This window comes from Girardinichthys multiradiatus, chromosome Y, assembly GCF_021462225.1.
Source record: "Girardinichthys multiradiatus isolate DD_20200921_A chromosome Y, DD_fGirMul_XY1, whole genome shotgun sequence".
Taxonomy (NCBI): domain Eukaryota; kingdom Metazoa; phylum Chordata; class Actinopteri; order Cyprinodontiformes; family Goodeidae; genus Girardinichthys; species Girardinichthys multiradiatus.
Window position 1 is genome coordinate 19832502 of NC_061818.1, and position 12356 is coordinate 19844857.

Genomic DNA, 12356 nt, shown 5'->3' on the forward strand with positions numbered 1-12356 from the left:
CTCATCAACAGCCTTCTAAATGTCAGCTCAATCTTCAAATTTTCTTTTAGGTGATACATTTCCTGTTTTTAAAAATAGGAAATGAAACAGCATCATTAAAAACCGGCACCAACAAACCCATCAAGGGTTTAGCTGCACATTGACCTATTAAAGTGAGAACTGAGTGTACTGGTTTACAAAGGCTTTTCAAAGAGACATTACCACTTTTCAAAATAGTCAGCATGAATTTTTTTAAATTGTGTTTTTTTTTAAAGAAAAAACAGGACATGTTGGCTGTAAAATGTGCAATGACTGCACAATATCTAAAAACTATTTTCAGATCTTTCAAAAATAAAAGACCATGATGGTTCTTGGTCAGGACTTCACAGGTCAAAATAACTGTATCATTGTCAGCGACCTCAGAAACTCCAATATCTGAAGGGGGAAAAGTGTAACAAGAGAAAGAAAACAGGCTGCAGGCGCATGACCTCTAGCTGGTACAGGGTGATTACCTGTATTAAGGTAAACTAGAGAGTTAAACCTTATGGTATATTAAAAAAAAGCTGTAATATTCTCTCCAGTTGTGTGTACGGTTCAAAGTCCTTTTAACAAGCTACCTGAGAAAGTTACTGGATTTCTTTCTAGTTATACAGAGCATAGAGTGATGCAGCCCCACCCCTACCTGTTGCTGCACACTGTCAGTCAGCTGGCTGACAGCAAGCTTTTGCCTATTTGAAAATACTGGTGCATTTCAACAAACTTGACTATAATCAAAACGATCCTTTATTTCAATAATTCCATTGAAAAAGTGAAACCCATATATTACACACAGAGTAATATATTTCAAGTGTTTATTTCTGTTTGATGATTATGGCTTACTGCAAAGGAAAACCAAGTATTAGGTTTCTCTGATAATTAGAATATTCCATTAAACCAAGTACAATTTTAATACCAGCCTACTAAAAAGTTTGTTCATATACTATACAGCATTTACCCTTAACAGTTGGTTGAGGCTCCTTTTGCATGAATTTCTGCATCATTTCATGCAGTGTGGTATGATGGAGATCAGCCTGTGGCTCTGCTAAGGTGTTCAGGAGGCTCAGGCTGCTTTAAAAGCGGACCTTAAGCTCATCTAGTCTGTTGGGGTTAGTGCCTCACCTTTCGCATGACGATACTCCATCTGATTTAGATCAAACCAGTACAATCAAGTATAATGAGACAATGGTCATTGAAGGAGGTTTTGGCTTTGTGGGCAGGTGCTACGTCCTACTGGAAAATGAAATCATCCCCATAAAGCTCATTAGTAGAGGGAGGCATGTACAATATCCTGGCAGAAAGCTGCATTGACTTTGGGTAACACAATGGACCAACAGTAGCAGATGACATGGCTCCTCAAATCATCACTGCCTGTGGAATGGACTCAAACATAAGAGACTGTAAGCTATTATCATGCACGCGCACAACGTCTTTAAGCCTCTAAAGATTGAATGAGGTACAGAGCTTTATGAGGAAGACAGCTTGTGTTTTTTAAGGGAGGCTTGGTTTATTTAAGCAAGACAAACAACATTCTACATATGTACATATCACCACAGCAAGACTGTGCAGTGAGAGTATTGAAAACAATTGGAACATTTAGAAATAAATACAAGAATTAAAGCAAAGAGTGGTTCATCTGAAATCCTTTACTTTGTCAGAATGAAAGAATGTATGACCTTTAAAGTTTTCTGTGTGCATAACTTTAAGGATAAAATGCGTAAAATAGCTTGTTGGCATTGACAACATATGATTTCTTTGTACATTTTAGACAGTTTCCCAACTGAATTGCTCCTTTAAATATTCCAAAGGTAAAGAACATTCTCTGTAAGGTTTCTCTTCTATATACTATTCACAAACCTATTCATGTGCAACTCAGTGTCCCATTGTAGCGCTTCAGTGGCTTTCTCACACAGATCAGACATCCAAAAAAAAAAAAAGCATTTTATACAAGTCCACTAAAACCTTTAAACTGTCAAAATGAAATACTTTTCCTGATTTGTGAAACTATGCAGGAGCATCTTCCACCCAGGAACAAAGACAATAAAATGAGCCATCTACACATTAAAACTAGGAATCAATATGGCCATACTATTAATAGCATCCGTGCATTGAGTGTGACGCTACAGCTATCCTGCAACATGTGAAGCCTCCCGCCCTCCAGGGCACACTCTCAGAGCCTACAGTTAAAATCAAATGTATTGGTACATGTAATAGCATTACATGCATGCCATTTCAACTGTCTTAAAAGCAAAGGGAAAAAAACTACTTTAAACAACTAAAAGTCAAGGAAAGCCTTGAAATAGGTCTTTGCCTCAAAATGTAAACACCTATTTAGATTAAGTGCAGTCTGAAAAGCAGCATATCACAATATCACCTAAGCATTCATTTGGAAAAACAAATAACAAGGAGAACTAGAAACCTGCAAGCAGCTTTGAAGGCCCTCGCACCCCTCAGCGCAACTCGGGCTGTTGAGCGACCGCAGGAGCCTGGCATCGCCTCCTACACGCCACATACGATGACACCGCGTCACTTCAACACGTGGCCAGTAGGTGGCACTTTGAGGAACATGTCATATTATCTTCGGTCATGCAGAGTTTCAGTCTGGCAAAAAGCATTCAAAATTTGGAGTAAATCTGACCTTCCAGATGGAAGCTGCACTTACTTGTTTGTTTGTGGGTGGGGCTAAAACGACATCATCAATTGACTGTGTCAACATGTCCATCATTAAGTCATGATCATGTATACTACATTTCAAGTGTATCCGATGATGTATGAGGGAGATATAGCCCTTGAAGTCTCCTAGGGGGCGCTATTGATCCAAATTTAAATGTAATCCAATAGAGCTGTTTGGGGCTGACAAAGATCAAGTATATTCAGTTTGGAGTGAATCAGACCTTCCATATGGAAGCTACAGTCATTTGTTTATTAGTGGGCGGGGCTAGAGTGATGTAATGTATTGACTGTGTCAACATGTCCAGCATTGATACATGATGATGTACAGGAAGTTTGAAGTGGATCCGATCAGGCATGAGGGAGCTAGAGCACTTGAAGTGTCGTAGGGGGCGCCGTTGAGCCAAATTCATATGTAATGTAATAGAGCTGTTTAGGGGCTGACAAGGATCAACCATATTGAGTTTGGAGTAAATCGGACCCTACATGTGTACTTTAGAGGCAAACGTATCGCCATGGCGTCACATCAGATTTCGCCACGCCACCACGGCCACACCCTCCAGCCAAACCTGTCAGTACTGGAGATGAAGTTAGACCATCGTGTTATCTGTCATTCGAGACAGTTTCATGTTGATTAGTTGAAGGAGATCAAATATGGCCCACACTAAGTGAAACATGACACTTCCTGTTCTGAGGGGGCGGGGCTTCGTTGAGGCCTAGAGGCAGATACATAAGTGTACCAAATTTCAGATTCCTTGGTCAAAGCATGGCTTGGGGCTTTTTTTTTTTAAATTGTCTAGGGGGCGCTGTGGACGAATTAGGCCACGCCCACCAAATATGTCATCAGATCTCTGTTGGGGACTGGACAAGGATCAATCACATTGAATTTGGTGCAGATCAGATGATCTATGTGGAAATTAGAGCCAAACATATAGCCATGGCGTGACGTCTGACTTCGCCGCACCACCACGGCCATGACCTTTTCTGAAAAGTTACTGTGCTTCAAACGAAGTTAGACCCACTAGTTGTCTGTCTTCTGACACACTTTCAAGTTGATTGGGTCAAGAGGGTCAGAGAGGCACCTTTCCAAGTGAAAAAAGTGACTTCCGGTTTTCAGGGCGCGTGGCTTTGATGATGTCAGAATATGACCCCATAGGATAATGGGGAACCCAAAGGTCCTCTTTCATGCCAACTTTGGTTTGATTTGTCGTTTCTTTAGGAAAGTTATTGCATCTTTTCACTTTGAGCGCAAACGGCAAGTTCGTGCCCCGGCCACGCCCCCTAAACATGGCCGAAAACTCAAAATTTTGATAACTTTTAATCCCCCATGCCTTAACTGCATATTGACCAAATATGAAGCCGATAGGTCAAAATCCCTAGGAGGAGTTCGTTAAAGTTTGAGGTGAGTAAAAGTGAAAAATGGGCAAAAATTGGCCTTTGACCCAAAATGGCCGACTTCCTGTGAATTTTAGGGCATACCCCCAAGAGACTTTTTTTCTTGGTTTGAGGAGTTCTAGCATTGTGCCAAATTTCAGATCTGTACGACTTACGGTTTGGCCTATCTCCCGTTTTGGGGCGTGGCTAAGTGGTTTGTCCACGCCCACTGCCGACGACATTAAAGAACAAAACTGTCACGCGGGGGACAATTTTGGGTAAAATTTGGTGAGTTTTGGGATATGGCAAAGTCCCCATATTGCCCTGCCAAAAGTCCCCGGAATAATAATAAGAATTCGAGTGATTACAATAGGCCCTCGCAGTTTTCCTGCTCGGGCCTAATAAAGATTCTAATTACAATAGGCCTTCGCAGCTGCTTTGCTGCTCGGGCCTAGCTAGAAACCTGCAAGCAGCTTTGAAGGCCCTCGCACCACTCAGCGCAACTCGGGCTGTTGAGCGACCGCAGGAGCCTGGCATCACCTCACACACGCCACCGACGATGACACCGCTTCACTTCAACACGTCGTCACTAAGTGGTACTGTGAGCAACATGTCATATGATCTTCGGTCATGCAGAGTTTCGGTCTGGCAAAAAGCATTCAAAATTTTGAGTAAATCTGACCTTCCAGATGGAAGCTGCACTCACTTGTTTGTTTGTGGGTGGGGCTAAAAAGACATCATCAATTGACTGTGTCAACATGTCCATCATTAAGTCATGATCATGTATACTACATTTCAAGTGTATCCGATGATGTATGAGGGAGATATAGCCCTTGAAGTCTCCTAGGGGGCGCTATTGATCCAAATTTAAATGTAATCCAATAGAGCTGTTTGGGGCTGACAAAGATCAAGTATATTCAGTTTGGAGTGAATCAGACCTTCCATATGGAAGCTACAGTCATTTGTTTATTAGTGGGCGGGGCTAGAGTGATGTAATGTATTGACTGTGTCAACATGTCCAGCATTGATACATGATGATGTACAGGAAGTTTGAAGTGGATCCGATCAGGCATGAGGGAGCTAGAGCACTTGAAGTGTCGTAGGGGGCGCCGTTGAGCCAAATTCATATGTAATGTAATAGAGCTGTTTAGGGGCTGACAAGGATCAACCATATTGAGTTTAGAGTAAATCGGACCCTACATGTGTACTTTAGAGGCAAACGTATCGCCATGGCGTCACATCAGATTTCGCCACGCCACCACGGCCACACCCTCCAGCCAAACCTGTCAGTACTGGAGATGAAGTTAGACCATCGTGTTATCTGTCATTCGAGACAGTTTCATGTTGATTAGTTGAAGGAGATCAAATATGGCCCACACTAAGTGAAACATGACACTTCCTGTTCTGAGGGGGCGGGGCTTCGTTGAGGCCTAGAGGCAGATACATAAGTGTACCAAATTTCAGATTCCTTGGTCAAAGCATGGCTTGGGGCTTTTTTTTTTTAAATTGTCTAGGGGGCGCTGTGGACGAATTAGGCCACGCCCACCAAATATGTCATCAGATCTCTGTTGGGGACTGGACAAGGATCAATCACATTGAATTTGGTGCAGATCAGATGATCTATGTGGAAATTAGAGCCAAACATATGGCCATGGCGTGACGTCTGACTTCGCCGCACCACCACGGCCATGACCTTTTCTGAAAAGTTACTGTGCTTCAAACGAAGTTAGACCCACTAGTTGTCTGTCTTCTGACACACTTTCAAGTTGATTGGGTCAAGAGGGTCAGAGAGGCACCTTTCCAAGTGAAAAAAGTGACTTCCGGTTTTCAGGGCGCGTGGCTTTGATGATGTCAGAATATGACCCCATAGGATAATGGGGAACCCAAAGGTCCTCTTTCATGCCAACTTTGGTTTGATTTGTCGTTTCTTTAGGAAAGTTATTGCATCTTTTCACTTTGAGCGCAAACGGCAAGTTCGTGCCCCGGCCACGCCCCCTAAACATGGCCGAAAACTCAAAATTTTGATAACTTTTAATCCCCCATGCCTTAACTGCATATTGACCAAATATGAAGCCGATAGGTCAAAATCCCTAGGAGGAGTTCGTTAAAGTTTGAGGTGAGTAAAAGTGAAAAATGGGCAAAAATTGGCCTTTGACCCAAAATGGCCGACTTCCTGTGAATTTTAGGGCATACCCCCAAGAGACTTTTTTTCTTGGTTTGAGGGGTTCTAGCATTGTGCCAAATTTCAGATCTGTACGACTTACGGTTTGGCCTATCTCCCGTTTTGGGGCGTGGCTAAGTGGTTTGTCCACGCCCACTGCCGACGACATTAAAGAACAAAACTGTCACGCGGGGGACAATTTTGGGTAAAATTTGGTGAGTTTTGGGATATGGAAAAGTCCCCATATTGCCCTGCCAAAAGTCCCCGGAATAATAATAAGAATTCGAGTGATTACAATAGGCCCTCGCAGTTTTCGGGCCTAATAAAGATTCTAATTACAATAGGCCTTCGCAGCTGCTTTGCTGCTCGGGCCTAGCTAGAAACCTGCAAGCAGCTTTGAAGGCCCTCGCACCACTCAGCGCAACTCGGGCTGTTGAGCGACCGCAGGAGCCTGGCATCACCTCACACACGCCACCGACGATGACACCGCTTCACTTCAACACGTCGTCACTAAGTGGTACTGTGAGCAACATGTCATATGATCTTTGGTCATGCAGAGTTTCGGTCTGGCAAAAAGCATTAAAAATTTTGAGTAAATCTGACCTTCCAGATGGAAGCTGCACTCACTTGTTTGTTTGTGGGTGGGGCTAAAAAGACATCATCAATTGACTGTGTCAACATGTCTATCATTAAGTCATGATCATGTATACTACATTTCAAGTGTATCCGATGATGTATGAGGGAGATATAGCCCTTGAAGTCTCCTAGGGGGCGCTATTGATCCAAATTTAAATGTAATCCAATAGAGCTGTTTGGGGCTGACAAAGATCAAGTATATTCAGTTTGGAGTGAATCAGACCTTCCATATGGAAGCTACAGTCATTTGTTTATTAGTGGGCGGGGCTAGAGTGATGTAATGTATTGACTGTGTCAACATGTCCAGCATTGATACATGATGATGTACAGGAAGTTTGAAGTGGATCCGATCAGGCATGAGGGAGCTAGAGCACTTGAAGTGTCGTAGGGGGCGCCGTTGAGCCAAATTCATATGTAATGTAATAGAGCTGTTTAGGGGCTGACAAGGATCAACCATATTGAGTTTAGAGTAAATCGGACCCTACATGTGTACTTTAGAGGCAAACGTATCGCCATGGCGTCACATCAGATTTCGCCACGCCACCACGGCCACACCCTCCAGCCAAACCTGTCAGTACTGGAGATGAAGTTAGACCATCGTGTTATCTGTCATTCGAGACAGTTTCATGTTGATTAGTTGAAGGAGATCAAATATGGCCCACACTAAGTGAAACATGACACTTCCTGTTCTGAGGGGGCGGGGCTTCGTTGAGGCCTAGAGGCAGATACATAAGTGTACCAAATTTCAGATTCCTTGGTCAAAGCATGGCTTGGGGCTTTTTTTTTTAAATTGTCTAGGGGGCGCTGTGGACGAATTAGGCCACGCCCACCAAATATGTCATCAGATCTCTGTTGGGGACTGGACAAGGATCAATCACATTGAATTTGGTGCAGATCAGATGATCTATGTGGAAATTAGAGCCAAACATATGGCCATGGCGTGACGTCTGACTTCGCCGCACCACCACGGCCATGACCTTTTCTGAAAAGTTACTGTGCTTCAAACGAAGTTAGACCCACTAGTTGTCTGTCTTCTGACACACTTTCAAGTTGATTGGGTCAAGAGGGTCAGAGAGGCACCTTTCCAAGTGAAAAAAGTGACTTCCGGTTTTCAGGGCGCGTGGCTTTGATGATGTCAGAATATGACCCCATAGGATAATGGGGAACCCAAAGGTCCTCTTTCATGCCAACTTGGTTTGATTTGTCGTTTCTTTAGGAAAGTTATTGCATCTTTTCACTTTGAGCGCAAACGGCAAGTTCGTGCCCCGGCCACGCCCCCTAAACATGGCCGAAAACTCAAAATTTTGATAACTTTTAATCCCCCATGCCTTAACTGCATATTGACCAAATATGAAGCCGATAGGTCAAAATCCCTAGGAGGAGTTCGTTAAAGTTTGAGGTGAGTAAAAGTGAAAAAATGGGCAAAAATTGGCCTTTGACCCAAATGGCCGACTTCCTGTGAATTTTAGGGCATACCCCCAAGAGACTTTTTTTTCTTGGTTTGAGGAGTTCTAGCATTGTGCCAAATTTCAGATCTGTACGACTTACGGTTTGGCCTATCTCCCGTTTTGGGGCGTGGCTAAGTGGTTTGTCCACGCCCACTGCCGACGACATTAAGAACAAAACTGTCACGCGGGGGACAATTTTGGGTAAAATTTGGTGAGTTTTGGGATATGGCAAAGTCCCCATATTGCCCTGCCAAAAGTCCCCGGAATAATAATAAGAATTCGAGTGATTACAATAGGCCCTCGCAGTTTTCCTGCTCGGGCCTAATAAAGATTCTAATTACAATAGGCCTTCGCAGCTGCTTTGCTGCTCGGGCCTAGCTAGAAACCTGCAAGCAGCTTTGAAGGCCCTCGCACCACTCAGCGCAACTCGGGCTGTTGAGCGACCGCAGGAGCCTGGCATCACCTCACACACGCCACCGACGATGACACCGCTTCACTTCAACACGTCGTCACTAAGTGGTACTGTGAGCAACATGTCATATGATCTTCGGTCATGCAGAGTTTCGGTCTGGCAAAAAGCATTCAAAATTTTGAGTAAATCTGACCTTCCAGATGGAAGCTGCACTCACTTGTTTGTTTGTGGGTGGGGCTAAAAAGACATCATCAATTGACTGTGTCAACATGTCCATCATTAAGTCATGATCATGTATACTACATTTCAAGTGTATCCGATGATGTATGAGGGAGATATAGCCCTTGAAGTCTCCTAGGGGGCGCTATTGATCCAAATTTAAATGTAATCCAATAGAGCTGTTTGGGGCTGACAAAGATCAAGTATATTCAGTTTGGAGTGAATCAGACCTTCCATATGGAAGCTACAGTCATTTGTTTATTAGTGGGCGGGGCTAGAGTGATGTAATGTATTGACTGTGTCAACATGTCCAGCATTGATACATGATGATGTACAGGAAGTTTGAAGTGGATCCGATCAGGCATGAGGGAGCTAGAGCACTTGAAGTGTCGTAGGGGGCGCCGTTGAGCCAAATTCATATGTAATGTAATAGAGCTGTTTAGGGGCTGACAAGGATCAACCATATTGAGTTTAGAGTAAATCGGACCCTACATGTGTACTTTAGAGGCAAACGTATCGCCATGGCGTCACATCAGATTTCGCCACGCCACCACGGCCACACCCTCCAGCCAAACCTGTCAGTACTGGAGATGAAGTTAGACCATCGTGTTATCTGTCATTCGAGACAGTTTCATGTTGATTAGTTGAAGGAGATCAAATATGGCCCACACTAAGTGAACATGACACTTCCTGTTCTGAGGGGGCGGGGCTTCGTTGAGGCCTAGAGGCAGATACATAAGTGTACCAAATTTCAGATTCCTTGGTCAAAGCATGGCTTGGGGCTTTTTTTTTAAAAATTGTCTAGGGGGCGCTGTGGACGAATTAGGCCACGCCCACCAAATATGTCATCAGATCTCTGTTGGGGACTGGACAAGGATCAATCACATTGAATTTGGTGCAGATCAGATGATCTATGTGGAAATTAGAGCCAAACATATGGCCATGGCGTGACGTCTGACTTCGCCGCACCACCACGGCCATGACCTTTTCTGAAAAGTTACTGTGCTTCAAACGAAGTTAGACCCACTAGTTGTCTGTCTTCTGACACACTTTCAAGTTGATTGGGTCAAGAGGGTCAGAGAGGCACCTTTCCAAGTGAAAAAAGTGACTTCCGGTTTTCAGGGCGCGTGGCTTTGATGATGTCAGAATATGACCCCATAGGATAATGGGGAACCCAAAGGTCCTCATTCATGCCAACTTTGGTTTGATTTGTCGTTTCTTTAGGAAAGTTATTGCATCTTTTCACTTTGAGCGCAAACGGCAAGTTCGTGCCCCGGCCACGCCCCCTAAACATGGCCGAAAACTCAAAATTTTGATAACTTTTAATCCCCCATGCCTTAACTGCATATTGACCAAAAATGAAGCCGATAGGTCAAAATCCCTAGGAGGAGTTCGTTAAAGTTTGAGGTGAGTAAAAGTGAAAAATGGGCAAAAATTGGCCTTTGACCCAAAATGGCCGACTTCCTGTGAATTTTAGGGCATACCCCCAAGAGACTTTTTTTCTTGGTTTGAGGAGTTCTAGCATTGTGCCAAATTTCAGATCTGTACGACTTACGGTTTGGCCTATCTCCCGTTTTGGGGCGTGGCTAAGTGGTTTGTCCACGCCCACTGCCGACGACATTAAAGAACAAAACTGTCACGCGGGGGGACAATTTTGGGTAAAATTTGGTGAGTTTTGGGATATGGCAAAGTCCCCATATTGCCCTGCCAAAAGTCCCCGGAATAATAATAAGAATTCGAGTGATTACAATAGGCCCTCGCAGTTTTCCTGCTCGGGCCTAATAAAGATTCTAATTACAATAGGCCTTCGCAGCTGCTTTGCTGCTCGGGCCTAGCTAGAAACCTGCAAGCAGCTTTGAAGGCCCTCGCACCACTCAGCGCAACTCGGGCTGTTGAGCGACCGCAGGAGCCTGGCATCACCTCACACACGCCACCGACGATGACACCGCTTCACTTCAACACGTCGTCACTAAGTGGTACTGTGAGCAACATGTCATATGATCTTCGGTCATGCAGAGTTTCGGTCTGGCAAAAAGCATTCAAAATTTTGAGTAAATCTGACCTTCCAGATGGAAGCTGCACTCACTTGTTTGTTTGTGGGTGGGGCTAAAAAGACATCATCAATTGACTGTGTCAACATGTCCATCATTAAGTCATGATCATGTATACTACATTTCAAGTGTATCCGATGATGTATGAGGGAGATATAGCCCTTGAAGTCTCCTAGGGGGCGCTATTGATCCAAATTTAAATGTAATCCAATAGAGCTGTTTGGGGCTGACAAAGATCAAGTATATTCAGTTTGGAGTGAATCAGACCTTCCATATGGAAGCTACAGTCATTTGTTTATTAGTGGGCGGGGCTAGAGTGATGTAATGTATTGACTGTGTCAACATGTCCAGCATTGATACATGATGATGTACAGGAAGTTTGAAGTGGATCCGATCAGGCATGAGGGAGCTAGAGCACTTGAAGTGTCGTAGGGGGCGCCGTTGAGCCAAATTCATATGTAATGTAATAGAGCTGTTTAGGGGCTGACAAGGATCAACCATATTGAGTTTAGAGTAATCGGACCCTACATGTGTACTTTAGAGGCAAACGTATCGCCATGGCGTCACATCAGATTTCGCCACGCCACCACGGCCACACCCTCCAGCCAAACCTGTCAGTACTGGAGATGAAGTTAGACCATCGTGTTATCTGTCATTCGAGACAGTTTCATGTTGATTAGTTGAAGGAGATCAAATATGGCCCACACTAAGTGAAACATGACACTTCCTGTTCTGAGGGGGCGGGGCTTCGTTGAGGCCTAGAGGCAGATACATAAGTGTACCAAATTTCAGATTCCTTGGTCAAAGCATGGCTTGGGGCTTTTTTTTAAAAAATTGTCTAGGGGGCGCTGTGGACGAATTAGGCCACGCCCACCAAATATGTCATCAGATCTCTGTTGGGGACTGGACAAGGATCAATCACATTGAATTTGGTGCAGATCAGATGATCTATGTGGAAATTAGAGCCAAACATATGGCCATGGCGTGACGTCTGACTTCGCCGCACCACCACGGCCATGACCTTTTCTGAAAAGTTACTGTGCTTCAAACGAAGTTAGACCCACTAGTTGTCTGTCTTCTGACACACTTTCAAGTTGATTGGGTCAAGAGGGTCAGAGAGGCACCTTTCCAAGTGAAAAAGTGACTTCCGGTTTTCAGGGCGCGTGGCTTTGATGATGTCAGAATATGACCCCATAGGATAATGGGGAACCCAAAGGTCCTCATTCATGCCAACTTTGGTTTGATTTGTCGTTTCTTTAGGAAAGTTATTGCATCTTTTCACTTTGAGCGCAAACGGCAAGTTCGTGCCCCGGCCACGCCCCCTAAACATGGCCGAAAACTCAAAATTTTGATAACTTTTAATCCCCATG

The 12356-nt window shown here is 44.1% G+C and overlaps 1 protein-coding gene across 1 annotated transcript in view; it reads right to left on the bottom strand.

Annotated features, from left to right (window-relative positions):
* Positions 1–1497: 1497 nt before the first annotated feature.
* LOC124864653 (deoxyhypusine synthase-like) overlaps positions 1498–12356 on the bottom strand; it is a 21256-nt gene continuing 10397 nt past the window's right edge. The window contains exon 11 of the mRNA XM_047359517.1: positions 1498–2417. The gene's annotated coding sequence lies outside the window, so the exon portion shown is untranslated. The remainder of the gene's footprint in view (positions 2418–12356) is intronic.